At 39.6% G+C, this 22,488-nt stretch overlaps 1 protein-coding gene across 2 annotated transcripts in view; it reads left to right on the top strand.

Moving 5' to 3' along the window:
* dacha (dachshund a) overlaps positions 1 to 22,488 on the top strand; it is a 159,805-nt gene that overhangs the window by 99,956 nt on the left and 37,361 nt on the right. The gene's annotated exons all lie outside the window — the stretch shown is intronic.

Here is a 22,488-nt window from a genome sequence, read left to right as displayed (position 1 = left end):
GCACGTTTGACACTATCAATTGTAGTTTCACTATTCTAGTTTCTAGATTTGCTGTGTTCTCACAAACGCTAGGCATATGAGTTGTTGCACCTGCTCTAGATCGGTAGAATCACTATTGAGCTTTTCACCTGGTAATCAAACGCATCAAATCCATTGCAGCAGCAGAACTCATTTCTGATGTGCAGGGGAACACAGCCATTAGCTTTGACCAGTTTATGACTCACTAGCTTTGAATCACTTACCAGCGCAGGCCATAGATATTCACAAAATGAAAATAAAGAGCACTGTTAGGATGCGTTCAACAATCTAATCACTTCAACACACGCGCGCACACAGGCACGTGACCTGAGGTAATGGGTTCTTGCCCACGCAACCCTCTCCTTTCTGCTGAGCTTTATTGAGGCTAATGACGTCTTTAATGTTCCCCACCTGACTGTGCATTTAGATTGTGATGTTACCATCACCGCGCACACACACAGAGTAAAATGTCATTCTTTATTATCACAGTCAACAACTGCGAGCACAGACACAAATGCCAGCCGTTGTTATTGCCAAGACCAATAACGCTTACAAACACACACACACAAACATGAACAGAAGCACAGTGCGTGTGTGTGAATATGTAGAGGGAGATATTAATACCAGCAATTCACTCGTCATATCAGTTTGCAAAGGTTTTAAAATTGTGTTCAAACACAATACTACACATTCTTACCATATAAACTCTTCTGGTGTTTTTCACAGGGCCTAAAATTAACATGAGTAAAAATCACTGTTGGCCGGTAATATTTTTATGAATTCTAACAATGCAATATTGCGAAAACATGGATGTGAACAAACGTGAACGAGGGTCTTAATCGTTGCCGGGCCAGTGCTGCATCATCACGAAAGTTTAAGCCTTGCCAATTTAAACATTCAAGCGCAAGAAGACGCGAAAGGGAACTCACTTCGTTTCTTACGCACTGTGGGAAGATTTCTGTGCACAAACATCCGAGGTGCTCGCCCAGAAAGCTGTGCTCAGACAGCACTCGATACTGAATTGAGCTCTCTTTCACGTTGTATTGCGCCTGAAAGAACAAATTCACACAAATTATTCTAGTAAACATAGTCGGTTATGTCTTAAGTGAACGTAAATAGTTGAGAAAGAATACATGTGTACAGTGTCAGCAGCCTATATTGGATCTGAGCAGCTCTTAAAGTGACAGCAGCCTAATAATGCTGCTGCTGTTTGTGTTGTTAATGTTTATCAAAAGGCAAAGCGAAAATCACTCACTGCTCTTGTCTGAACAACCTTTTTTAACTTTATTAAAGGGTAAGTTCGGTATTTTACACTTAAAGCCCTGTTTACAGATCGTTTCTGATGAAATAGAACGGTTAAGATTAAAATTTGGACACATGCTGCTGTCCCGAGAATTTTAGGTTTATTTCGCTTTCCCCCCCACCTACACAATGGCAGCCTATGGGCACTGGAACAATCCTTCATAAAACGCATTAAACTTTCGTTTACAAAGACGTGAAACTCACCGAGTGGTCAGGGGTGTTCACTGATATGCTCACACAAAAATCGCTGCAAAAGATGCTTTCCAACAGGTGTTTTACCATTCGTTGTAAAACTGTGGACCTATTTTTCAAAACGCCTCACACCCGTAGATTCTTCCGTTGAGAGCTTGAATAATAGACACTCCAGCCCAGTTGGTGACGATAATGCACCTTTGCCAATTGCAAGCAAACCGCTGGCATTTCATTGAATACACAGAAGAAGCAGAAGAAGAAGCGGCGGAGTAATACCGTACCTCACACAGCTCATCCCATACAAGTCAATGGAGTTGGACAAAAACTACGATAAAACCTGTTGGAAAGCATCTTCTGCAGCGATTTTTGTGTGAGCATATCAGTGAACACCCCTGACCACTCGGTGAGTTTCACGTCTTTGTAATCGGAAGTTGAATGCGTTTTAGGAAGGATTGTTCCAGTGCCCATAGGCTGCCATTCTGTAGGTGGGGGGGGGGGAAGCGAAATAAACCTAAAATTCTCGGGCCAGCAGCATGTGTCCAAATTTTTATCATAACCGTTCTATTTCATCAGAAACGATCTGTAAACAGGGCTTTAAGTGTAAAATACCGAACTTGTCCTTTAAGGATTAATCTATGTTTAATTTATACAGTGACAACTATGCAGGGATTATTTTACATTTGATACATTTTTTGTGATTAAGTCGCCGGCCATTGGCAAAACGTTTCTCACTCCTGTCCAGGTGTGTTATATTGTGTTTTGGTCGTTTCAAGTTTAAGTAATTGTTCAGTCCTCATTAAAAATCACAGCCAATCAGAACACTTTGTAATATACGGTTAAGATTTGGTCCAAATTCATTTTTGCTGTAGGTGGGACTATCCAGTGCAAGCAACCAACAAAATGTTTTAGGACCGTTTACAGAGTTTTAATGTAGTTGAAGTAATGTAAAAATCAAATGATGTGCAATTACAAGTGTTACCGCCATTGGCTCTGTTACATTGGTTTCAGATGTGGCTCATCTAGTCAGAATCAGTGACGGAACTGTGGCTTAACAAAAAGCTGTTCCTGCTGTAGACCAGCACTTGGGACTGAATACAAATCACCTTTGAATTCGGTCCATGCGTACAGCAGCGTGTGGAGAGAAACAGAGTGTGTGTAGTGACAGAAAGATGATGGCGTGAGAATAAAGAGCAGGAGAGAGGAAGAAGAACCAGTGCCAGGGGTGGAGAGAACACGTCTGTCTCGCACTCAATCACACATCCTCTAATGTACTCTGGCTGCCGATAGAGCTAATGTTGATGATGAGAGAGATAGAGAGAACTGCATCAATGGAAGCTGAGAATCACACAGAGTCAAATTTCACTCGTGTTTGCGGATGTCAGCGTGCTGAGTGAACAACAGTCCCGGGCCGTGAAACACAGTAAGCACAGACCCAGCACTATAGGCGTTTGTTTGTGTGGTGTCAGATCTGATAAGGTTGACACTTCAGGGCTAGATTAACTCTTTCTGATGGCTTTTTGAATTTCCAATCAGGGTGAATTACCATTTGCAACCATGTCAGGTATTTAAGAATAAAACTTATATTCAGCAAAAAAAAGTTAGTACCTGAATGTCTAAATAACTGTCAGTTAACATGTAAAGTCACCATTTCTCCAACAAACAACAAATGACAGACTAGAAATCATTCTTTTCCGATGGAGAGTATTATGAGCTGCGTGAAGTAATGATCCAATTTGAGCTTTGGGTCCAATTAAACAAATATTTGAACATTTGCGGCTAGACCATGTGCGATCGCCCGATCTGATGTGATGTATTCTTATCCAAATTATATTTGCACTAAACGTTATTCTTTAAACAACATTTCTGTTAATTGTGCAGGTGCAAATAATGATGTCTAAAATGATTATTTTATAATTATTGCACAATTATTTACATTGGTTAGCCTTACACCGTGTCCTAACCAGATGTGATGCGATAAAATTCCAGCGACAAATAATTTGTCTGTCCACACTAGACGCGACGCGACTGCGAGATGCGTCAAAGTCAGTCAAAACCCACAGCCAATCAGAACAGCGTGTGGGCGGAGTCTCACGGCAAGTGCACAGCACCAGAGAGTAATCTTGATGGTACTCTCAAGAAAATGGATAAATAGGATACATAATCAAATTCACAAATATTATACCATTTAAACATTATTAAAAATACATAGGCTACTGAGTTACTAAAACAATCTTTGTCAAAGAATGCACTTGTTTGTTCACAGTTTGAACGTTTTTGTTTCCATTTGTTTAATTTCAAGATCTGAGGTGAATTATCCATTGTTGCTTTTACAGCTACAAAGCTGGGAGCACTAAATGATATTCAAAGTCACATTGCATGCTTTTAACATTAAATTAAGCACATAAACAGTACCTGAGATTAGCATTGCCACACTTTGTGTTTGTTGTTCCAGCGCGACGTCGCAGAAAAATAGAAACCGTTTCTAAAGTCGAATCGTCGCGTGTCGCCTTCACGGCTGGTTAGGACAAAAACTCTGATTAACATGGAAAAGATACCTTTTATCGCGCGTTGCGACGCGTGTAGTTAGGACACGGTGTTAGAAAACCTGATGTTTATGTGAATATTGGAGATGGTGGAATGTTGTCTTAAAGGAGAACTCCGGTCAATTTTAACATTGAGCTCATTTTTTTGTACATTTGGAGTGCTGTCAATACAGAGAACAACGACAAAAATCGGTGTTGCCTACACCGAGTTATTCTATTTTTAAAATTTGCACCCTGTTGACTTCAATGGGGCAAGTACTAAACCTGCTTTTAGCCTCTTAACATCCTTGATGTGTCATTACAAGTGCACAGAAAATGTGAGTGATTCCTTCTGAGTGAACACGAGTGAGTCTGACTGCAGTAGATGTGAAAGAAATGTATAAAAATGATGTTATTTAAGCCAGCGCAAATACCTTTGTTTACATCCTGTGTTTTGGTTTTAGTCCAAAGTAGTCGATTGCAGAGTTCACACGCATAGGTTTAATACCTATGATCACGCGCGTGAACTCGGCAATCGACTACTTTGGACTTCAACCGAAAAACAGGATGTAAACAGGTATTTGCGCTGGCTTAAATAAACATCATTTTTATACATATCTTTCACATCTACTGCAGTCAGACTCACTCGTGTTCACTCAGAAGGAATCACTCACATTTTCTGTGCACTTGTAATGACACATCAAGGATGTTAAGAGGCTAAAAGCAGGTTTAGTACTTGCCCCATTGAAGTCAACAGGGTGCAAATTTTAAAAATAGAATAACTCGGTGTAGGCAACACCGATTTTTGTCGTTGTTCTCTGTATTGACAGCACTCCAAATGTACAAAAAAATGAGCTCAATGTTAAAATTGACCGGAGTTCTCCTTTAAAGGAAAGTTATATTTTTTAATTTTTCACCTTTCTTGAAAACAGTATAGAGTTGAAAGGAAGTAATGAGTTAGAGAAAGTGTAGACAGAATTGGAAAGGACCACAAGTTGGGACTGGAACTCAGGTCACCTGAACTGCGACTGCTCCATGTGTGTGTGTCCGTGTCCATGGTTTGCAGTGTGTGTGCTCTAACTTGAGTGGGTTAAATGCATAGGACAAATTCCGAGTATGGGTTACCATCACGTGTCACTTTCACTTTTCACTGAAGCGTAACCATGAGGTATGAGGCTACCAACTCCAACTGCTGAATGTTCATTTTGTCAACTGTATACAGTACTTGCATAAATGTGACCTTTAAGCTTATGAACATTCACTAAAAGCCTCACAATTCGAACACGAGGTCTTTAATGAACAAATACGCAAAAGACAGAACATTGTGAATGACAGGCGTTTGAACGAATGAGGGGGCAGATTCCGTTAATGTTATTTTTAATTGGATTCTCCAAGCCAAAGCTGTGGAGTTCTTAGGAACTTTGAGGAACCAGAGAGACATTTGAGAGAGAGTTTTGGACCAGACTTTTTAAGTCTTCAAAAGCAAGCCATACCACCCAAGTTACACTGGATTGGTCATTGGTGTGCATGGTTTGGAGTTGAGAGGTGGTGAAGGGGGGGGTGTCTTGGAATCAGATCTAGCTTCCTTGAATCCCTGAAGTTAAACAAACACCCTCTGAAGTCGTCCGACAACTTTAACCTCTCTCTCTTTTTGCCTCACTCTCTCTTGTGCGCCGCCAAGACGCTGCTTGCTCGGGTACAGCTACAAAGTCCCGATGGCGCTTTTTCCTGTTCCTTTTTTGTTTCTTTACATTCCCGCAAGATGTGTTTTTGGTCCCCTCCCCTCTCGATCTTGGTGGTGAGCCTTTTGCTTTTTTTTTTAGAGAGAACTTCAAAGGGGAAACGGCTAATCTGTGCTTTTCCTCCACTGTGTGGATCGTGCCACAAAAAGCCTGAGCTATCTACAGCAGGCAGTCAGCACAGATAGGCTTGATTTCAATCTCCCTCCTCACTCTGTCCGCTCAAACGTTAACCCCACCCTTGCTGCCAGAGCGCGCGAAATAAAGAGCATTGAATCAAAAAGCAAAACGACTCGCAACAGCGATGTCTTTGACAGGGGCCAAAGAGATTTGATGAAGTATTTGGCATGGAAAAACACAGTCTGCCTCCCCCCCCCTGAGTTTATCCAGTAGCACAAAGCGTACCGGAGTTTGTTCAGCGACTCGCAGTCGGTGTGCGGTTTCGGTTGCAGAGTGTGTTAGGCAGAGAACAATGTTTGCGCTAATACGGTTGCAGCAGCTCTAGAAGGTGAAGTGAGTTAATGGGGGCTCCTGTGAAATTGTGTCTTTAAATATAAATACAGCTCTAAAAACCCCTGTTAACAAGAAGAAAGAGGGCGAGAGAGAGGGAAAAAAGGAAAAGGAGTAACATGTGTTTCTTGTCGGAACGGCAGTAGAAGAATTGGCGAACGAAAAGGGACTCATTGGTCTAATGGAGAACTGTCAGGGTGAATCACTGTCACAAATGACATCAGAAAAGAACTGATATATTTTTTGTGGAGCGACTGACAAGTTAAAAGAGAAATCCCATGCATTATTTAAACGGGCTCGGGAATCTGTCAGCCATGTGATTTGCCGCGTTAGCAAAAACCAGGTGTGTGGAGAGAGAGAGAGAAAGAGAGAGAGAGAGAGCATGCAGAGATTGCGGGTCTGAGAGTTGTATATGTTGCAAATCCCTAACTACCAAAGTGGTCAGCACTTTTATTTCTTCTTTTCTTTGTCTCTCACCTATCCTTTCATTTTGCCATCACACTTTCAAGAGCTTTTCTGTCATCAGAGAGCAACTGTCACTCTTATTAAATCAGATTGGATTGTCCTAGTGTTGCCACTGAGGACCAACTCACTCGCTCATCTCTTTTTCTCTTTTTCTCGTACCCTCATGTAGCACCAGCTAAACTCACTATCCTTTCCGACATTTCCCGAACAAGAGTAATATTTGAAATTGGATATATGTCCTGGATATTTCTTGACAGTTTTTACGTGAGATTCACCCTTAGACAGACGACTCATCCTTACCTACAGTATAATCCCATTGTAACCGGAGACACTAGTCCCTCCTCTCAGCTCACATAAACGGCATCATTTGATCTCTGCTTTGTTTTATGTAAAATATTGAGCATGTCGAGAGCAAGAGGGATCAGTGTTGATCTTGTGGCCGAGGTGGGGGAGTATCAGTTTCCTGTATCACTCCAGCGGAGCAGCTCTGCGAGAGTTGAGCTCACCTTATGAACTTGGGTTCAGGGTCAGAGATTTGTTAGAAAAAGAGAGAATTTGGAGGGAATGGTACCTGGGTATAGATGTGATTTCACATTCTCTTTCAAAATAGAAACATTTCGTGGGATTCTTAGGAACTGACTATGGATTGCCAAATGGTTTGATAATGGTTTGTGGTGGCCATGTTTCTAAAATTGTATTTTATTTGGGAGACTGATTGGTAAATTGTGTAGAATGATGGGACATTGGCATTTTGCAGGTCTGACTCAAATCATGTCATCCACATGAGCACCATGGCTTAATCTGGAGAACCAGACGCTCACTCGTCTGGAGTGAGCGTCTGGTTCAGTTTATGTTTACAGTTTATTACACTCAATATTTACATATATATTATTCACTAGTACATATATATATATATATATATATATATATATATATTTATTTATATTTATCATTTATACATTTAGCATAACAGACCATTTAAAATGCACATTATTTTATTTTGACCTATGTTTATATTTGTGGGAAATTGGTTATTACGGTCATAATAATATGTAAAATGAAAATTGTGATCATTAGTGACCTTTATAGTTACAACAGTGACTTTGAAAACAGAATTACTTACTACTCTTCTGCCTAAACACATGTAGTGCTTTAAATATAAAGGGCACTTACGTAATTAATTAAGTGAAGAACCTATTTCAGTATTTCAATTAGTTTTTTTTTCTCTGCCACTTAGTCTGCTCTGAAAGTCCTGCTAATCTTTGAGAAACTTAATTTTTGCATATTCTAAAGGCTATGTTATAGTTTGACCTTTGATACACAAAATAATCAATCACAATATATTCCTTTTTGACTTGTAGATACATTTTACCCGAGTAATAAGTTCAGACAGGTCAGAGTAGGTCATTAATCAACTATTATCTTGTACAACATCTTGTATGCAAGGTGACATTCAGAAGTCAGAGGTCCGCATTGCCCCATGTGGCTAGAATATTAAAATCAGGAACAGAAAGGTGTCAATACTGTTTAACATTTTCATCATTAGAAAATAATTGGTTTAGGTTATTCCCAATGTGTAACACAAAATATTTAAATGTGATTTTGAGGTAAATGTTATTTTACAAATTATTATTCAGACATTAGCTTTTTTTTAGGTGAGCTGCACATTGGAGATCGTCTGCTGTTATCATATTAGTCTCTTTAGTTTGAAAAGCCCGAATCTGAAATCAGAAATCTCCCCCAATTTGTCCTCTGACTAAAATATTTGCCCAGATCCAGCTATCCAAAATTAATGTGCCATAAATCATCATCCCCACAGGGACAGGAGCTGCTTGCTGACCATTGCCGGAGACGAGCGCCCACATACTGTGGTTCCGCTCACACTTTTACACTATACACGGAGGCATACTCACATAGATAACATGTCAGGTATACCCCATTTTAAAATTGTAACAGCAACCACACACACTCAAGCGCGCAAGAAGCTGAACAGCTGAACACTATAAGTTCATACACAAACCTGTGGAGCAGAGCTGCATTGATTACCCACCCTGTCCATCAGGACGCAGTGTGTCAGATAAACAGATGGCTCATACAGCAAAGGACCATATGAAGGACCTGCATTATCTTCACTCACCGGCCTGTGCCACATATTCCTTGCACTCCTGCAGGTTAAACCCGCTCTTGACTGCTTCTCTGTTACCTTGATTTCCGGATGACCGTGCAGTCATCCTGAATTAATGTGTCATCGAGAATGAACTCCTCTTCTGGCAAAAGAGAGATATGTTGTATATATTTCATGTGGGGAAAACATGCCTCTAAATTGCTTTCATTGAGTTGATATACTCAATTTATAAGGATTTACCCTATTGGACAGACTTAAATGAATAGTTCACAAAGTCCCTGGTCACTGTGAACTGTCAACTACGGCACAAGCTGCATTACTATTTTTAAAAAATTCCTACTTTTGCATTCCACAGTAGATACATTCTCTCAAGTAATTCTCACCTTCCTCTCATCCAGAAGTGTGTGAACAAGTTAAGAGTGGCTAAGGAGTATGTAACAAAGTGCTTGTGAGTACGCGCTTATGTCCAAAGCTTCTGTATTTAGTCCCAAACCCTCGGTTCAGCTAATGGGAATCCATCCCGCGTAATGACCCACAGTTCCTGTCGGTAATGAGATGTGGGAATTGCCCGTCCGTTCGACCAGATGATGCTGTATTAACGGACTGGGCCAAGCAGGATGGACGGGGGGCCGCCTGAAGCCCCAATGCCCCGCCTCATTTTTCATCCGGCCGACACCAGAGCTGGCGTGAAGGTCCGAAGGGGGATTGATTTCAAATGAGCCTCAAAATGACGTCTAATGAAAGCCCATAAAGACGTGGGGCTCTCCACTCCAAAACAGTCAAATGAGCCACGATCTATCGAGGATAAACTCTTGACGAGTCCTTGCTTCCGGATGAAGGTGGCTACTCAACCTCATCTACGAAATTGTCTGACAAATGTATGCATTTACTGGTCAACACGTATGCTCTAAGCTACATTTCCCAAAAGTGTGGTGCATGAGAGTCTCCTGAGCCCCCATCTTCGGTGGCGCTCATTGATATGTAAACGCAGGGCGATATCAAAGAGACATCTTTTCAGGCTTTCTGTGAAGCGAGCACTACTTATGATCAAAGGATAGTCGCCGTAAACCGTTCAAAGAGAACAGAGTTCTCTGATGGCCATTAATGTGTGTCTGTGATAAGGGTAAGTGAAAGACTGTGCCATCTTATGCAGCACAAAAGGCCTGTGAGAAACACAATATAGGACTCGGTTAGCGAGGCTGATGAGATGTTGAATATTCAGCTGTAGGTGAAGGTATAAATATGACATTCATTATTGAGAGGCTTCTACAAGAATAGTTACTTATTTACCAAAGAAAAGAGATCCAGAAACTCACCTGGGTTTTTAGGATGCATCTTTGTTCCTATTTTCAAACTTTTTGTCACTTGGTGTTCACCAGGGCTCTATCCTTAGTCCACTCTAACTTTTCCTTGTTCAGTAAAATAAATGCATCTCTTGTAAAACTAGTGTGCAGTTGTTCTCACACAGATGTCATCAAATAGGTTTGCACTTAGTGCAATTATTCTGAATTAAGGCTCAAATTTAGAACCAAGTGAAGCCCCATGCAAGAGAATATTTCTATGTACACTGTTATTAGTGAATAAGACTCTTCTACCAAATTTACTTCACTGTTTTATGTGTTTAGTTTTATATCAGTATAGAAATGTGTTTTTGCTGTAGCTTTCGCTCCTGTCAAAGCAGTGCATCTCCTTCAACCTTCTACCTACTTCTCACAGCAATTAACACTTCATTAAAAGAGCTCTTTAATCATTTTCACTTTCAATTCAAACACTTTTACGTCGGGCCTCTGGTGGATTGCTCTCTCATTGTTCAGGGAGGGAATTAATGACTTAAAATTTATATGTTTTTCCCCCTTGATCGCTCTTCTTCATTATTACTTCTTTGTTATTCCGTGTAAATAGATTTTTTGCACCCCAAACTCAAAGCTCCATGCTCTCCTATGGGGCTTTGAGCGGAGGTGTTTTCATAAACTTGTAAAGACATCCATGCTTTTGTGTCTTCCAAGTCATCATAACATCATAACACATCATCATAACATAACTCTTCTATAGAGCTGTTTGCGAGTGAGTCTCTCTACTTAATGAGATTTACCATTGCTCCACGTTGAATCTATCCAACTGACCTGGGATGGATGTTAACGATTAGATGTGGCGTATTGCATTAGGTGCAACATGAAACAGCAGCATATTTGGGGTTGACTCGTCAAAGTGCTTTCCAACAGCAGCATGGTATGCTTGATTACAATAGGAAATGTGTCATAATGGAATTCAAGATAGTTGGCATGGAAGTGAATGCATAGCAGTTAGTCATATACTCAGTGGGGTAAGATGTACCAGCCCCTTAATCGAGTAAACTGTGCATTATTTTGGCCATGTGACCATATATTTAGAAAAGACCTCTTAGATACGCCCATCTACGCTTTGAGAAAAATGTGAACCAAAAAACTCCTGGTCAAAGTAAATTGGCAGGTAAACAGAAATTTGTGTCAAAGGAAATTTATCCAGGTCTAAAAAAAATATATCAGACATGTTGGGAAATTGTAAATATATAAACCTGTCACTTATTTGGCTACAATTTAGTCATGAATTAAGCCGTGAAACCTTTTTCCCAAAAATATAGCTATGGGGTAAAGTGGCTGTCCTCAATTAGTTATAGTAAAACAATAATAATAATATGATATTAAAAAATATGGAAAATGGTTTCACTACATATATGCATATATTCTGAATATCAATGGTTTATGAACATGTAAAAAAAAAAAAGCATCTTACAATGGAATTGTCCATTAGTAATTGTTTTTGTACTAATGGTCATATTTTAATAAAAATATATTTTTTTAATTCAAATGTTCATATTTTCCCCAATTATTCAACTTGTGTCACTGGACTTTTCTAAGAGATCATATTTTATGGTCTAAAGTTATTGATGCTTTCTTTAAATTGAGTTGGTAGGAGACATCCTGAAATATTAGCATATTAGTTTTACCTCAATTCTCCTTGCATAGAGGATGATTTGAAAGTGGCACAGCTTTCCCCCACTCTCTCCTACAGTCTTGTGTCCTCTATTCCAGGGCAGGTTTTGTGTATATGTGTTGTTACCTGCTTGCATCATATCGCACAGCGCAGATCATTCTCATACAGTGGGACTGAAGGAGATTCACGCAGATGTCGCATCGCCATGGCGGCTGAGACTGATGTATAGCAGTGAAGGTTGTCCTCCTCAGGGGGCTGTAGTGTGTGAGGTGTGTGTGGGGACATCTGTGCAGAGCAGGGTGGATTCTGCGGGGAGGGCAGCCAGAGGGGTGTCTGGAACAGTGTAGATGGATATAGAGAGCTCAGCGGGCGCCCCACAGAGCATTGAAAACACGCTGCCACTCACATTCGCATGTACGCATCAGCCTGAAAACCTGTAAGATAGACACAGATCATGCCACTCTTAACACTGCAAACTGAGTCTGAACCCAGTATGTTACACATAGAAAAGATACCCTTCCAGACTTCAAAGATGACAGTTGTGTCAGCTGATGTACTGCAACATATTTCAAATAAAATCTCTACTGGGGTTAAAGCCAGGTGCAACTTGAAACAGAAACTATAGACTGCACAAGCCCCTCCCACTCCCGGATATCTCTTGTCACAATCACCACAGCGATCCGCAGAGCAGGCGAGCAGTGTCCACGTCTCCCGAACTTCCCTTCACTGGTGACAGCCAGGTAGCGATCGTGTTTGCTCTAAACTTCGACACTGTTTGTCACCACTGTGAAATTAAAACACTATTTAAAACATCTCAATACAGCCAGCCTATCTTAGGCAGTAGCCCTCTATTAAAGGTGCTCTAGGTAACTTTTTAACCTTAACTGAACAGCTTCGGAGTCAGTGGAATGGTTATATTACTTATTTCGGGTTGAATGGTGGTGGTTTCGCACCCCCCTGGTGCCCGAGAGCGGAAAAAACTCACTTGCAACTTTGGGACGCGGGTCGGTGTCAGGAAGTATCGCGTGATATCAGGTCTCGCGATGTAACGAATTGCTTGACGGCACTGCACACGTACACGCCCCTATTCAAGCACCGGCGGGCTAGCTATAAGCAAAGGGCAACGATAGATTGAGTTATGGCTGAGGCTGAGCCTGTAAAAAAGAGGCAGAAAGCTAGGAAATCTTTGTCGGAGGACCAACGAAAGAGGAAACGGGAGACTGACCGAGCAAGAAGTCAGACTCGAGTAAATATATCGGACCGGCTTTTTCAGAATGGTGAGAACTGAGAGAAACAGAAGCCTGCAAAAAACGGATGCTGATCCTGCTGTTGCACTTGTAAGTTAAGTATCTTTGGAATAAACTGTGTTTAATATTTAAATTTCAAGTAATTGCGACCTCAGGATGTTTGCTATTGTCTGTAAAGGTTTTTATTATGATCGCTGTCTGTTAGGGGCTTACTAGTACGCTAGATACTATAACTTTGATGTTAGCATTGTCATAGCAAACACGTTTGATTTCTGTAGTTGTTTGGCCGTTCCTCTGTCGGTTTTATTTGTGTAACTTACACTTTTATTTTATGTCACTAAGTCAACGCGTCTGATAGTAGGCAATATCAGACGCGCAAAATGTTGCACATATCATGATCGAGCTAGAAAAAACGTTCTGATGTTTTCTTAGACAAGCAAAGGTAAACCATCATTCTACCAGATGAACTTATAGACCTTGCTAATATAACTTTAGACAAATATTAGCCTCCGATATATATATTTTTTTATGCTCATGCCCATTCTCCCAAAAACAAACAAACAAACAAACACGAAAGCAGTAGTTCGCCTCGTTCATATCGTTCGTTCCCGGTAAAAATACTAGTATGCATGACAACACAATAAATAAAAAAAATTGCCATCAGTTGGAAAGAAAGTATTGTTTTACTTGCCTCGGTAGACATAACTGGTTTTGAAATAGCCGGTTCCTCTGCTCAGCTAGGTTGACAGCTGATCAGCTGGGTTGCTCGTGGCGAGGGGGGAGGGACAACAGTTCGTTTTTACGACAGAGTGTTTGAAAGCATTATACTACCAGACACTAGGGGGAGCTCGTAGAGAAAAAACACTCAGACTTGCATAGTGTCCCTTTAAAGGTAGGGAAGGCAATTTGTACATAGAAGGCTAGCAATAGCGACCAACTTTGCCTTCCCACCCTCCCTTCAGAGCGTCTCCAAAGCCACGCCTCCTTCAAAACACATGACTCATGTCTCAAAGCACATAACATTACAATAATAATGAACATAAACAACTTAAAGAGCTCTGACCTGTACCACCTGACTGCTGCAGGTTCATTTCGCCGTTGATAGTGTAGCCATTTAAACGCATAAATTCGATATATTCAACAATATATGAAAGTATGCCGCTCCTAATGTTTTGTTCTTTGTTTATTTTACGATTAAAGTTCTGTTTAATGTCCACCTCCTTCCCTGAACTTGAACTTGACAATTCACTTCATTATAATGATATAGCCACAAGCGTTAAATTACTATTCATACAGGCTTTATCTGACAAATTAAAATTATGGGGTAATGCAGCGCTGTTTTACTTGGGCAGAAAAATCATACTAAAAATACATTTGAGTGTGTTAAAAGTTATGTTATAACGTTACTCTGTGCGTTCACTCAGTGGCTGGTATGAGACAGTTGTCCATACCAATCCATATTAGATGCATACAATTCATTTTAAAATATATCATATGGTGGAGGAAATGCAGTATTACGGTTAGTATAAATAAAGCTCTTTCTGATTTTGCTATGTTAGCAACTTGACAAAATAGTGTTGTCTCTGAGGCAAGCTACAAACATGTTACTCACGGTAAATCAAGAAAACGAGATTCAAACAATAAGAATAACAGTGATTTAGTTTTCTGTAGATAAAGGTAAAAGAGTTGCTCTCCTGTCTAATAAAACACATAATATATTAAAGCATCTTTGGTGTTTCCATGGTTTCTACGGAAGTGAGACCGGAAATCGAAGGAAATCGAATCGGATATGACGTCACTGACAAGTGAGGCAATGACACGGTCCGTTACACTGTTTAAATTGGAAACATTTGGGATAATATAAATACACAAGTCAACAAAATATATAACATTGTTGTACAAAAAAATATTGTGCCTTACATATTGCGCCTTTAGCTAAAACTAACACCATAAAACATTTTTGCTACCTGAAAAAAAAAGTAACATTTCTCATTTTCATTTAGTTTAACTTGATATACTAAAATAGCTCAAACTAAAATTGAAATAAACATTTAGAATACTATATAGACATAAAAAACAATGACTAATAAAACAAAACAAATAAATTTGCCATTTTGTGCACATTTGTCATAAAATCATATTATACTATATTAATTGTATTATTTTTTGTTGTTGTTTAGTTTTATTTATCTATAAAATATATATTATATTAGGGATTGATTTATTTATATCTCAAAGTTAGAGAATTTGTGTGTGAAGGTCACCTGTTTACACCTATAAGCTGAAATCCACACCAGCGAGATGAACGATAAGGCAGTAACCTGTGCTGTGTGTGTCAGCCCAGTGTATTTGTCATTAGCTTGAATTTGCATGCACCTTGTTGAGCACGGGGTGACGTGAGGGGGGGTGATGCTCGGAAGGGGTGAGGGCAGGGGGGCTTGAGTTTGGCCAAAAGCACAGCTGTACTGCCTGCCGTACTGATTGCCTCTCCTTCTCTCGCCCTCATTTATCTTCATTTCTTCCCAATTACACCAAATTAGCAATAGTCTCAGTTGCATTACCAACTTAATCCCCCCTTTTTTTTGCGGGCTGCATTATGCGGTGGCAGATGATTCCTTGGCGGGAGTCAGGGTAAACAGCCATGAAAATGCCACCCCGGCAGATGGCGAGGCCCACAAGAAATATGACAAACAGAGTGCCAGCGTGCCGTCCTCTGCCCGTACCCGCTACAAGCTGTTAATGCGCTCCCGGACAGTTTGTGTGTGTGTGTGTGTGTGTAGATTTGTGTGTATGAGACTGTAAGGTTTGCCGGCATAACGATATTAATGAACGCGTTTGTGTGTGTGTGTGTGTGTGTGTGTGTATGTCACACAGTATGTTTAGTTTTAAATAGACGGCGGAACCAAAGCAACACCGTGAGTTTTGTTGCTATACATGACGAACAGTGAACCCGTATGACTTCAGAGGTGTTGTTTGTGGTTCATATGTTTACCATTGACATGCATATTGATATTGCCTTTTACTCAAGATGAGACCTTACACATATCAGTACCAAATTTAACAATTGAATGGTAACTTGTGGGTTTTTTTAAGTAAAAACAAAATGAAATAACTAAAAAATAAAACAATAAGACTTGAAACATTGCTTTTTTAAAAATAATATCTGATTCAAATGAATTGTTGTTCTTTTGAGTTGAATCTGTTAAATTAATTCTTTTTAACAACTCACTGACTCACTGAACTGAGAACTGTGTATTTTGAACTTGTCTGATTCGTAAGGATTAAACACGAGATAAATGATAAGAGCAACCGTGGATTTGACTGATGAATAGCTAATAGTTTTATTTAATAAAAATACTGAAATTATGTTTATGATTTTTTTTTTTTTTTTTTTTTTTTGTAAACGCAAATTATATTGAGGCTGTAAATGGCATCATGTTGTTATGAATGGAATTAATGTAATATAGGCAACATATCCAAAACCAAAGCAGTGTTTTCTTCAGTGTTTTGCTTTTTTGAGCATTGAATCATTGTTCGAAACAGGCTAACATAGCAACATTGGCCCAATGGAGTTTGGGGTGGGATGTCCTTTTTATCCGAGACAAAATTATTGTCACACTTGTCCTGGGTCACATTGTGACTCGGGTACCAGAATCCTCTCTGTAATTGAGTGTGAGACGTTTAGCCCAGGATGTTGTTTGGGTCGGATTAAACACACGCAAACACTTGCTGATTTTTCACTGACCAAAGGCATAAACATACACACACTGTTTACTGACAGAGCCAACATCAACACATGCGACCGCTCAAACAGGGGCCTGAAGACCCTAAACCCATCACAGGCCCAAACAACACGGCCGAGAAGATGATTCACAGGCCACAAAAAAGTAATGACCCAGCCCTAAAAAAAAAAAAACTAGAATATTTGTATATTTCTCTGATCAAAGCTTGCTCGCTCTTGTTTTGATCTGTGTCGTTTTCTGAAGCATATTTTGTGCTTACTAATGACGTGAACCTTTTAAGACACCATACTTTTGACCTCAGTGCTAATGCGCTGGCCAGTGTTGTATTATTCACACACACGCATGTACTTGAGTCTCCAGGCAGTGAACGGTGGGACTCTGTAGGTGAAGGCAGGCTTAGGTGCCAGATGGTGAGTCTGACTGGCCAACAAACACTCCACTTCAGTGGTTTAAAGGAAAAGGAAACGTACAGTTTCTCCCACACATAAAGGTTAGGACTAGTCGTGATCGTTATATAGCCAAGACCAATCTTTTGGCCGGTACTTGCCATTTTTTAATCATCGCCATTGGCCGATAAGTTTTCCTACCTGGATGATGAAGTGTCACAAGAGGGACTACTATTTTGACATCACTTAACAGTTCAGTCAGAAACATTAAGCACTTTAAAAATAAAAGCAAACTTAGAAAGTAAACGTTATGTGGAAAAGTATTACAGCGTTTGGTTGTAATATTGTTAATGTTTTGTTGGGTGGTTTTTGCGTTAACAGTCATGGAAATCTCACAGCTTGCACGCCATTCCATGGAAGTGAAGCCACACAATGCAAACAAATGTGTTCCCACTTCCTGACACACAACTGCAATTTTGGTTTACTAGATAAAACGTTATATGGGACAAATTAGAAACCTGAACCCCTCGTGCTCTAAGTTGCCACTGGACCAGGTTCAGAGATTTACTTTTCCATTAAAAGGCAATATTTGCTCGCTGGAATTGATTTCCAGGGGCATTTTTTAACTTACCTTATTAACTCTTTCCCCGCCAGTGTTTAAAACCAAAAAAAAAAACAAAAAAAAAAAGTTGCCAGCCACTGCCAGTGTTTTTTAAAATAATTTTCACAAAAATGTCATGGCCCCCAGAATAATTTCTTGTATGAATGTCTTACCATACAATGTCAAAAGAAAGAACAGACCCTCTGCTATGCTAAAAAAAAAAAAGAAAAAAAAAAGTTTTGATCTAGCTTCATGCATTTCCATTCAAGTTTCATAAAAAAAGCAACATTTTGAGTAAAAAGCTGAGAAAATCTGGATCGGATCCAGAACGATGATCAAAACACAGATGGGGTAGATTGAGTCCATCAACACCCCTAATGGGCCTTTCACACAGGACGCGGTATGCGCGGCGCTGCGCTATAAAACCCATTCATCTCAATGGCTTGCACCGCGCAAGGACGTTTTGTTGCTGCGTCGATCAAAGCACAAGCGCAGCGGTGCGCATCATTGCCGTGCTCACGCGCACGCCGCGGTCAAAGTTCAAAATAGTTCAACTTTTGCCGCTGCGCTCTGTGACGATTACCAGCGCGGCCAATAGAATCAGGGGATACAAACAAGCACGGAAATCAAAATGGATGATCGTCTCATAGACAGACAGATTTACATTAAAAATAGTTGTGTTTTAACAGTCAGGTAACTTGTAGGTAGGCAATGTGTGTAAACAGTTTTTTAATATGTGTCCCCATATAAGTTTTTAAAACTCCGCCTACGTCATAGCGCAGCGCAAATCGCGTTGTATCTGAAGGGCAACGCTGAACCCAGCGGCAAGCCCCGCGCATACCGCGTCCTGTGTGAAAGGCCCATAACGCTTGCACAGTCCTACATCTCGTCCTGGGTCGACATTTCATTCAGTAACATTAGGCAGTTTTGATTTATATGCTGTTTAATGTTGATGATCGCATTATTTTACATATGCATATGATTACATATGATATCGCTTGTTTCTGGTTCTTCTTCACCTGTGTTTTGATCAGGAGATTCAGTCCTCTTTCAGAAGATGTGTCATTCACCTACCGGAAATTTCCGTCAATGGCGGGGAAGACTTAAATGTCAATTAAATGCAATAGATTATTCTCAACGCTGCAAAAAATGCGGAAATTTTTTTTTGCCCCAAGCCCCCTTTAATTTCTGACCCTGCACTGGACCAACTAGCCATGTTTGGGATTCAATTACTGATCCATGTGTTTATCCACTGACCTGCAAAAACCCAAGATTGATAGAGGTAGATGTAGGAATGAAGTTATCAAATAAAGTCACAAGTTCATTTGACCGCCTAAATTAACCGTGAGAATGATAGGAACTTGTTAAATAGGTTCATTTGTAACTGGGAAAAGGGCAAAAGCTCCACCACAGACCTGATTTCTGGATCAACACACCACATTGACTATCAAAACAGTAAGGAATCATTCTGAATTATTTGTGCACAACCTAATTAATATTCATGAGCCTTTGCTACTCATGACGTTCAAGCCAGCACATCTGTGCAAATACAAATAACTGTTCCTGTAGCTCAAATGGCAGAGGAAACACACATAGTGATCAAATACCTTGAATGAACCGTAAATAACGTCAGAGAGTGTGTGACCGCGAGTGTGAGTCAAATGGAAGATGTTTTCGGAGTGAGTTTGATCATTGACATGTTAATGATTTTGACAAAAATGCTTGATTTTGGTTGACATAAATGCCGAAAAGCTCAGTACGTTGAGTTTCACATGGGGGCAGTGGGGAATAGTGTATCTGTGCACGTGCCCATAGATGCGTGTCGCAATTACGGCAGACTTTTTAAAAAGGGATGCAGTTAACCAGCTCTGTCAGCGTGTGGTTAAGGAGCATCACGGTGATGGACACATTCTCAAAGCATGACTGACGTCTGGACGGGATGCCGAAACATAGACACTCTCCATCTCTCTTGCTTGCTTACTCTTCCTCTATCTGTACTGGCTGGCATCACTTTTAGGCTAATTACTTTAGCAGCCAACACTGGAGGAGCTCTTGGACTAAACCCAAATGGGCCATCAGCACCAGAGCTGTGGATAGTTCAACTCCACACTCGCTCTGATATACTGCATGCTCTCTCTCTCTCTCTCTCTCTCACACACACACAGACTCGCAGAGACTACCACTGCAGTTAGCCTGTTACAGAGGTCACAGCGCTGAGTTGTGGGATATATATAATAAAACAGAGAAATGGTGCTTTAGACGCTGTGTGATCATTATGAAGCCCGTTTAATGATGTAGTGGAACAGAGTGAGACAAACTCACGCATACATGCACATGTGTTTCTTTACGTGAAGGCACTTTTCTGTCCCAAGAGTTGAATTTTGTAACAGATTTCTTGAAGGTCACTTTAAAATGGTCTTGGAAACTTTTTATCGTGCTTTCATTGTTTACTCATGCTCACCATGGCTGCATTTATTAGATCAAAAACACAGTAAAAACAGTAATACTGTGAAATATTATTTGAAAATAACTTTCCTATTTAAAAATATTTTAAAATGTAATTTATACCTGAATTTTCAGCATCATTACTCCAGTCTTCAGTGTCACATGATCGTTCAGAAATCATTCTAATATGCTGATTTGCTGCTCAAGAAACATTTATTATTATTATCAGTGTTGAAAACAGTTGTGCTGTTTTTTTTTTTGGAAACCATGACACATTTTTTTCTGCATTATTTGATAAATTAATGCATTGATTTGAAATATAAATCTTTTGTAACATTGTAAATTTACTTTACTGTCACTTTTGATACATTTTATGTTAATGCTTAATAAAAGTATTAAAAAATGTACTGACTCCACCTTTTGAATGGTTGTGTATATACCATAATATTTTCACACATATTACTTCCCTCATTTGTGATGTCCACAAACATATAATTTTTAATTCATAAATTATATGTATGTATGTATATATCTATTTCAATCTGTTAAAGAATATGGCTCAAATTGACAATGAAATGCTAGATATGAAACCTTAGTCAGCCATTTTATTCCAAAAAATTTTTTTCCGCCATTTCCACTAGAGAATGTTTTTAAACACAATACATCATGTCAGATGTGATGGAAATGACACTGTTGTGGAAACATTCAGGACTTTTAAACAAAAAGGCACAATTCTCCAATGATAAATGTATATACTGTTGGGCATTAGGCACTTAAAATAAACTTGTAAGAGTGTAAAAAGCGTGTTTTATTTTAAGTCCGCAGGGCTAAAAATGGCTATTGCTGAAGAAACATCCGTTGGCTATTTAGCACCTATACTGCGGGACCTCTGAGCTCCGCTCGTATGTTCAGAAATTAATTATATTAGACAAGAGCAAATATAGGTCATGTGGAATTTGCAATGCAAACACTTTTGCTCTCTGTCCCTCTTCATCTATGTCTCTCTTAAAGGGATAGTTCACTCAAAAAATACAAATTATGCCATCATCTGCTCATCATCATGACATTCCAGACCAGACTTTTTTTTTTCCTTCAGAAAACCTCTCACTTTTCCTTGGTTATGTTATATTCCTTAAATATATTTCTTAAAATATAAGTTGTCTTCTGCCAGTCTTCCGAATAGGAATATTTATAAAACATGAATCCCATTCTAGGAGATTAGAAAGCAATTTAGGAAAATACAGTGTGGACACAGTTCTGGTTTTGCGTTGTAACGTTCAATATTTACATCATGTTGAAGGGATACTAAAACTGATTACAGTGATATCTATGCATCATTACGCACTGATGGGCCTCACAAATGGCTTCAGAATTCATTCTAAAGCAGTTTACATCCTATTACGACTTCATTACACAGGACACTAGGGATGCAACAATACAGTTAGCCCACGGTTCAATACATACCTCGGTTTTTTAACCACGGTTTACGGTTCGGTTCGGTTCTGATGGCTTGACACATAATAGTGTTTTTTTTGTTATTCTGTGCTTAGGCAATAGGAACAGTAAGAGGTTAAGGAGAAAAAAATAAAAACGATTTATTGCAATACTCCTTTATTTTACTTAAAAGCTAAGCAAAGTCCACTAGTTCTTAGTGTATTGTATAATATACAATTAACACTGACATCTCTTTACCTCAGAGCGTCCGTTAACTGAATGAATTGACAATATCACCTGAAAATCCGATAACATCAGCAATTTTCATTCAAGCAGCTGATTTCTGTGAATGAATGTAAAACTAAATGTATATTGCAGCACAGGGTGAAGTCAGTATATACATTAACGACGATTTGAGACAAATAAATGTACATTTAATGTAAAACTATATAGATGGCATTCTGTGGCGCGGCAGGATTTTGAACACGGTCCTGAGCCGAAAGGCGCCGACGGTGTGTGTAGCGCTACGTACACTCATAGAGAATAATGTGTTCGAATTTAAAAGACGTGGCGCTGCGCGCCCGGTGTGCGACCTCTTTAAATTGACCATTTCAAATAAACATATTTGTGCCTTCTTCAGACAGTGATATTGGGTGATGGCGCCGCTGATGTGCAGTCATGTTGGAAGTGTTTCCGTTTGAGTAGGCTACACGTGTAAAACAATGCTTGCACACAGTTATTTTTATTGTTTACCGTTTATTGTTTATCTTCCTCGGCACTATACTC

Source organism: Squalius cephalus (genome assembly GCF_949319135.1).
Source record: "Squalius cephalus genome assembly, chromosome: 17".
In the NCBI taxonomy this organism is placed as follows: domain Eukaryota; kingdom Metazoa; phylum Chordata; class Actinopteri; order Cypriniformes; family Leuciscidae; genus Squalius; species Squalius cephalus.
This window is presented reverse-complemented; position numbering and strand designations above follow the sequence as displayed.